Raw genomic sequence first — 6,957 nt, 5'->3', positions numbered from 1 at the left:
CTTTATGGATAGATTGATGGAGCTTGTTAGAATGAGCTAGGCATATATGCTTTAATTGGTTGAGTGTCTGCTTGGTTGATTGGTTCAATAGGCTCAGTATATCCTTAGAGAGATAGTGATGTTAGTGGATGTTTCCATAGGGAGGAGCTAGTTGTGTTCTAGATGTGTATAGCTAGAAAGAAGGTAGGATGGGTATAGAGAGAGATGAAGTTATTATGAGCAGTTTGGAGTATGAGAAAAATGAATCTAAGTATGATGGTTGGGGATAGAGCACTCAATTCCTATAGTATGAGTGGTCCCAACCTAAAATCAGACCGGCTCGTTCTGACTAAGATGTTAGGGACCCAGAACTAGCTTGCCTCGGTCCACGATTACCACCAACCCATACCAGAGGCCACTGGGTTAGAGGGGACCACACATGGATCCCAATCCACAAAGTGGGCTGTCAATCTTAAATTTAAGATGGGAAGTTAGGGAAGATGGAAGCTGACTTGCCTAGCTAAGGATGGATCCACTTTTCAGGTGGGCCACTAGGGGAAAGCTCATCAACCCGGCCACTGGTGGTCCCAACCTCATCTGAGACTCCATAAATAAATCAAACTTGCTCTGGGGAGATGCCCAGGTCCCTTCTCCCTCTCATGATACCTCTTATTCAAAAGATGGAAAGCCAAAGTCTAAGAAGGTCAAGTGTTTTTATTGCAACAAGCTCAGGCATGATGAACACAAGTACATGAAGAAGCAACTTGATCATCTTAGTCATCTTCTTTATAAGAAGAACATCACCCAATTCTGTCAAAAAGAGTTCACCAGCTGAAGAGTCTGCCAAGGCATAGGAGAAGAAAGCGAAAGGAAAGGATCCAGCTCAGGCACTTGTAGCTGTTGCATCTCAACCTTCCTCATGGGTGCTTGACTCGAGTGCTTCACACCACATGGCTTCATCTCGAGATGACCTTGCATCTTTGGAGCCTTGTATTACATCGACTATCTGGATGGGAGATAATACTCCTTTTGAGGTCTATGGGAGAGGATCTATTGATATGGATGATGGGACATTTCAAAATGTTATTTGCGTGCCTTCATTATCAACCAATCTCCTCTCTATTTACCAAATCACTCATTCTGGTTCGGGCAGGCGGGTTGAGTTCACACCCGATTCTATGGTCATTAGTGAGATGACAAATGGTGTTCTCAAAATTTGTTCCCAAGACTCCATCTGTTGTTTTACTCACTCATTTAGATGAGGTGAGAAGATTGTGACATGAGCAGTTTGGCCAGCTCAACTACCACTATTTGCAACAACTCAACAAGAAGAGCATGGTTACAGGGTTGCTAGATGTAAGATTTTCTGATGGTGTCTGCCAGGGCTGCATTCTTAGCAAGCATCCAGAGGATAAGTTTGACAAAGGCAAAGCATGGAGAGCTAAAAAAGTTCTGGAGCTTGTTCACAATGATTTGATGCTGCTACACATCTAACAGTGAGACCACTTTGGGTGTGTCAGACACCACAGGCAGTAGGCCATCTATGTGCCAGGAGAGAGTTGGACTTCCGAATACCACGTTTAGCCAAAGTAAGAAGCCACATATACACAAGGTACATGACACTTATGAGCGAGGTGATAAATTCAAATCATAAGAACATGGTTGGAAGAAAAAAGTCTTCAAATCAGATTCCCCAGTAAGAAGCCAAGAAGCATTCTAATTCATAAGGAGCAACTACAAAAACAGATAAAAGGGAGTGCTGAAAATGTAGCTAGCAAGCAAGGTCGTCATGTGGCTTGTGCAACTGCATTAATAATAAATTACATAAAATCTAAATCTACAAAACAATCTAATTTACATAAAATCTAATTCTATATGTCGTGCAATAAATAATTAAAAACAATAGCTTTTCAACCAAGTCCACATATCGAGGTAAAGTAAAACGATTTGTTCAAATAAAATAAAATTGGTTCAAATTTTGGCACAAGAGACATGTCTAGCAGTAAATAATTAAAAACTATGGCCTTTCAACCTCTTCCACATATCAAGGTAAAGTAAATCGATTTGTTTCAAATAAAATTGGTTCAATTTTTGGCAAAAGAGACCGGAGAATCCATTATTTAACTTCTGTTTCCAGCCAAATATAAGCTTATAATGATGACTCAAGAAGATGAGAGCCTAGGCAGCCAATAACACCATAAAAAATTAGATATAGAATAATCTAGAAAATAATAGTCAATGCATAACCCAAACTCGTTATATTACCGCTACATAAAATCAAATTCTACAAAACAATATGTTCCAAGAAGGACCCTCAGCCAATATCATAGTTTGAGTCTTGATTAGTTCGCAAGTGGGTCAATAAGTAGGATGATGAGGAGAAGAGACTAAGGTAAGTGGAGGCAGCCACTCAATGAGAGACTCCCAATATAGGGAGAGTTCGAGCCACTTGATTAGACAAATTGTTTAAGGATGATTAGGAAAGAGTTGGACCTCCCAATACCACATTTAGCCAAAGTAAGAAGCCACAAACATACACGAGGTACATGACAGTTATGACTAAGGTGATAAATTCCGATCATAAGAACATAGTTGGAGGGAAAAGTCTTCAAATCATATTCCACAGTAAGAAACCAAGAAGTATTCTAATTCATAGGGAGCAACTACAAAAACAGATAAAAAGGAGTACTCAAAATGTAGCAAGCAAGGTCATGTGGCTTGTGCAACTGCATGAATAATAATTTACATAAAATCTAATTCTACAAAACAATCTAATTTACATAAAATCTAATTCTATATGTCGTGCAGTAAATAATTAAAAACCATAACTTTTCAATCAAGTCCACATATCGAGGTAAAGTAAAACAGTTTGTTTCAGATAAAATTGGTTCAAATTTTGGCACAAGAGACATGTCTAGCAGCAAATAATTAAAAACTATGGCCTTTCAACCAATTCCACATATCAAGGTAAAGTAAAATGATTTGTTTCAAATAAAATTGGTTCAATTTTTGACAAAAGAGACGGAACAATCCATGGTTTAACTTCTGTTTCCAGCCAAATATAAGCTTATAATGATGACTCAAGAAGATGAGAGCCTAGGCAACCAATAACACCATAAGAAATAAGATATAAAATAATCTAGAAAATAATAGTCAATGCAGATACCAAACTGGTTATATCACGGCTACATAAAATCTAATTCTACCACGGCAGGCTACATAAAATCTAATTCTACAACGGCAGGAATAATAATTTAGATAAAATCAAATTCTACAAAACAATATGTTCAAAGTCATTTGAAAAGTTTGGTATCCTGCAAATGAATGACTGAAAATGTAGGGTTAAAACAATACCCGAAAATGATACCATGTATATTGAGCAATTTCTTTTATGCTATATATCGAATGATATTAGAATTTTCTATGTCCCGTTCTATGAACTCCCTTGAAATCAGATCTTCAATCTGCTTCTGCATTAATTTAACTTTTGGTTTGAACGTGGCTTGCAGTTGCTCAACGCATTCAACGAATAATTCCTGACTGCTCAAGACTTTTCTAGCCTTCATCGTCCGAACTATTGCAGCATCGATGGCATGGCATCTATAGCCATCTTCTTCTCATCCATTTGTGGAAGTGAAATCTTAATCCTCGCAGATTTGCAGGTGAAGCTAGCATTGAATTCAAAACTATCAGTTTTTGTTATTGTTTGAGTCACCGGCTCCTTCAAAATAATCTTGTACTTTCCACATACAAATGAATGAAGCAGTCTAATAACATCCTCCTCTCGCAAATTTAATTGTGAACTGATTTCTTCACAGCTCAATCTTTCAAAATCATTGAACAATAAAAGCATGACTGCCTGGTTGGTTGATACTGCAATTTCTATTGGCTTAGTATCAAAGTTTCCTATAAGTTTACAATTTCCCAAACAATACATCCATGTAAGTTTACGACGCTGATATTTTGTAGAGTAAAAGCCTTCATACGCCCTAATACATTTAAGAATTTCCGCTGGTGGATTGAGGTTGAATAACTTGTAGGTTGGCCAGAACCCATTATTTAATACTGTAACAGTCAACTCTATTCCAGGATGCACATTTGAATAATCATGAAGATATGTGTTGAAGTCAGGTTGAGTCTCCCTTGCCAGTGTGAAATCATTAACCATGCCCTGCATCTTTGACGTTAGCTGGAGACCATATTGATCCTTTATCTTTGACAACATGGCTCGTTCATGGCTCTCATTTGCGCTTTTATGGTGTAGTAATCTGGAAGCTAGTTTTTTCCTGTAAAATTCAGCAAACAAATCTCTATCACTAACATACTGAAGGAGATTCGCCGCCTTTTCAAGAATACCCTCAATATGATCATCACTTAAACCGCTCTTTTTAAGCACGTTGTCACAAAATGTAGCCAGAAACTCTGCACATGTGCTTTCTTCGACTTTTTTATCACATATTACTTCAAATGCGTCCCTCAAGGCTTTATAAAAAATATTGCTTCTTTGAAATGCCTCCACAACGTAACCACTACACTTATCATGCACTTCAATAATCTTCTCCACAAACTCATGTGATGGAATGTCATCTATATTATTATTCTTATTCTTGACATCTTCCACCCATTTAAATAATTTTATTCCTTCGCTGATTACATGCTGTTTAAAAATACTTGCAAAAGGTTCCAAGCTTTGAGGTATTCTACAGAACAGCCTGTACATTCTCGAAAGATCGTCTTTCTTGTCGTTTGTAAGCAAAACATGACACCCCGAATACTTATTTTCCAAAAGTTGAATATAGTAGCGGGAGAGGATTTCATTTTCTACTTTCTCTAATAACTTCTGCTCGCTGCTGGAATGCAAATAGTGAGCAACTCTTTCTTTCTCACGTCTCAAACATTCTTCGGCCTTTATCATATAGTCAGGACACGAATCCTCCTCTAATATCCATAATGAACCCTTCCTAGAGTAGTAAGCTCCAGTATCTTCCAACATGGGAGCTTCAAAGTCTTTTTGGTACAAATCCAAGCGATCCATTCCCATTTCCACAAAAAAATTCACAATGTTTCTCAACAAAGCGCGATCAATTTGTTCTCCCTCGCGCTCACGATTAATCAACTCAATCACCACATTCTTCACATTAATCTTGATACCGTGATACACCACGTCACGGAAACACATCACTCCAACTTTTACTAGCGAAACCAGGGAGTTTTGCCTCACGAAGTAAAGATCCAAATAAATGAACATATTTGAGATGAGTCTAACCAGCACCTTGTGATAATTTCCCCAACATTTCTCAACTTCTTTCAACAGGAACTGATCATGCACTTCCCCTAAAGCTGGCAATACTGTGACAGCAACGTATTCTTCCAATGAAATCCTGTACTTGTCATAGAGTTGTTGTGAGTACACATAAGTACGCCTTTGGGTGCACATTTTGTACACAGTTGTATAAATGTTAATGTACTCCGTTACAGGGAAATCGCCTTTTAAATCTGTTTTGAGAATATTTATCAACTTTAGGATGCCATTCTGAATAATATCCCATCCTTCATTGAATTCTATAATACCTGTATCTGTTGACATCATCATCTTTTTCCAAGTGGTAACTGCCCGCCTTTCTTAGCCGTCACCTTCTGTCAAGCGACGTCTGCCAACGTTACAGAGAAGTCTAGCCGAACGCACAGAATGACAGGTAATGTAACCGGATTGTGTCGACTGCGTCTATTTGTGTTGGTCGCTTCCCATAAAACAAAAGAAATTGTGTCACATGGTGAGGAAGAAGAGAAGAACCATTTTGATATATTTATACGGAGATCGCCACTCCATATGGGACACCCAAATTTCTGGGCCGACAATTCGTGAAATAAATAAATTATGAACCATATAAACTTCCATCTCCACTCCATATTTATACGGAGATCGCCACTCCAGATGGGACACCCAAATTTCGGGGCCGACAATTCGTGAAATAAATAAATTATGAACCATATAAACTTCCATCTCAAACTACCGTACACACCACCAATTTCTAATGAGGCGCAGAAAATTAAGCTAAAAGACTAACAATGTTATATTTTAATCCATGAAAAGTTATAGGTTAACTCCTAAATTTGTGGGACTCTCCCTCATAGATTATGTCAATTGCCAGTGGATGCATTCTTCGCCTTTGTCACACATTTACACTACACATTATCATACTCTTTGAATGCAGATGAAGATAGGCCATGCAAAATATTATTAATGACCATTGTGAGTGGGGTTTCATAATTGAATCTATGAGAATATGGGATTATATGTGAAGAGTGTAGCATAGTGGATGTTACGAAGCATACCTTTGCTTGCAAAATTTGCATATTCATAATTTTTTTATTTTTTATTTAAACTATTTTTTCAAATACTTATGGTTGATGGTTGCACTTGTTTTTCAGTAAAAATAATGTTTTCAGACAAATTTTTCGGCACTTTTGCTTTTAGTCAACATTCAAGCCATTAAACGTAGTGGAAAAAATTTCAGTGCCATAAAGACATCTCTTGAGAATTTGAGAAGCAATGCAATCCTTATAGGTGTGACCCTTCTCATTATTTGAATTCAGTGTTGTACATCTATTACAGAATATTAGTACAAAATAAAATATGCCATGGTTTAAAGACATGCCATGATACATTTTGGACTCTATTGGATAATGGATGCCACCCATCATTGTGAAGGTCAATGAAAACAAAATGGTGAGCACAAAAGAGAAAACATAATCATCATGGCACCCTACAACTCCAATCTTGCAGCTTGTCACAAAAATGGAAAAGAAACTGATATTTAGAAAGAAAAAAAATGATGCATAGGACAACTTCTGCTGAGTGGGACATGTGCATTGTTATGGCAAGAAAATCCACACGATTATTGGTGCCAAAACTTGTCAGCCCAAATGTAAATTGCATAGCGACTATAATTGTTGAAATGGTTAAAAAATTTATTC

The 6,957-nt window shown here is 37.4% G+C and overlaps 1 pseudogene; it reads right to left on the bottom strand.

Annotated features, from left to right (window-relative positions):
- Window positions 1-3,368: 3,368 nt before the first annotated feature.
- On the bottom strand, window positions 3,369-5,569 carry LOC149190485 (cullin-1 pseudogene; annotated as a pseudogene).
- Window positions 5,570-6,957: the final 1,388 nt, after the last annotated feature.

This window comes from Pinus tabuliformis, chromosome 3_1, assembly GCF_031772625.1.
Source record: "Pinus tabuliformis cultivar Carrire ecotype Pingquan chromosome 3_1, CPIR1, whole genome shotgun sequence".
NCBI lineage: Eukaryota > Viridiplantae > Streptophyta > Pinopsida > Pinales > Pinaceae > Pinus > Pinus tabuliformis.
Note: the sequence above shows the minus strand (reverse complement) of the source record. Positions and strands in the feature narration are given on the sequence as shown.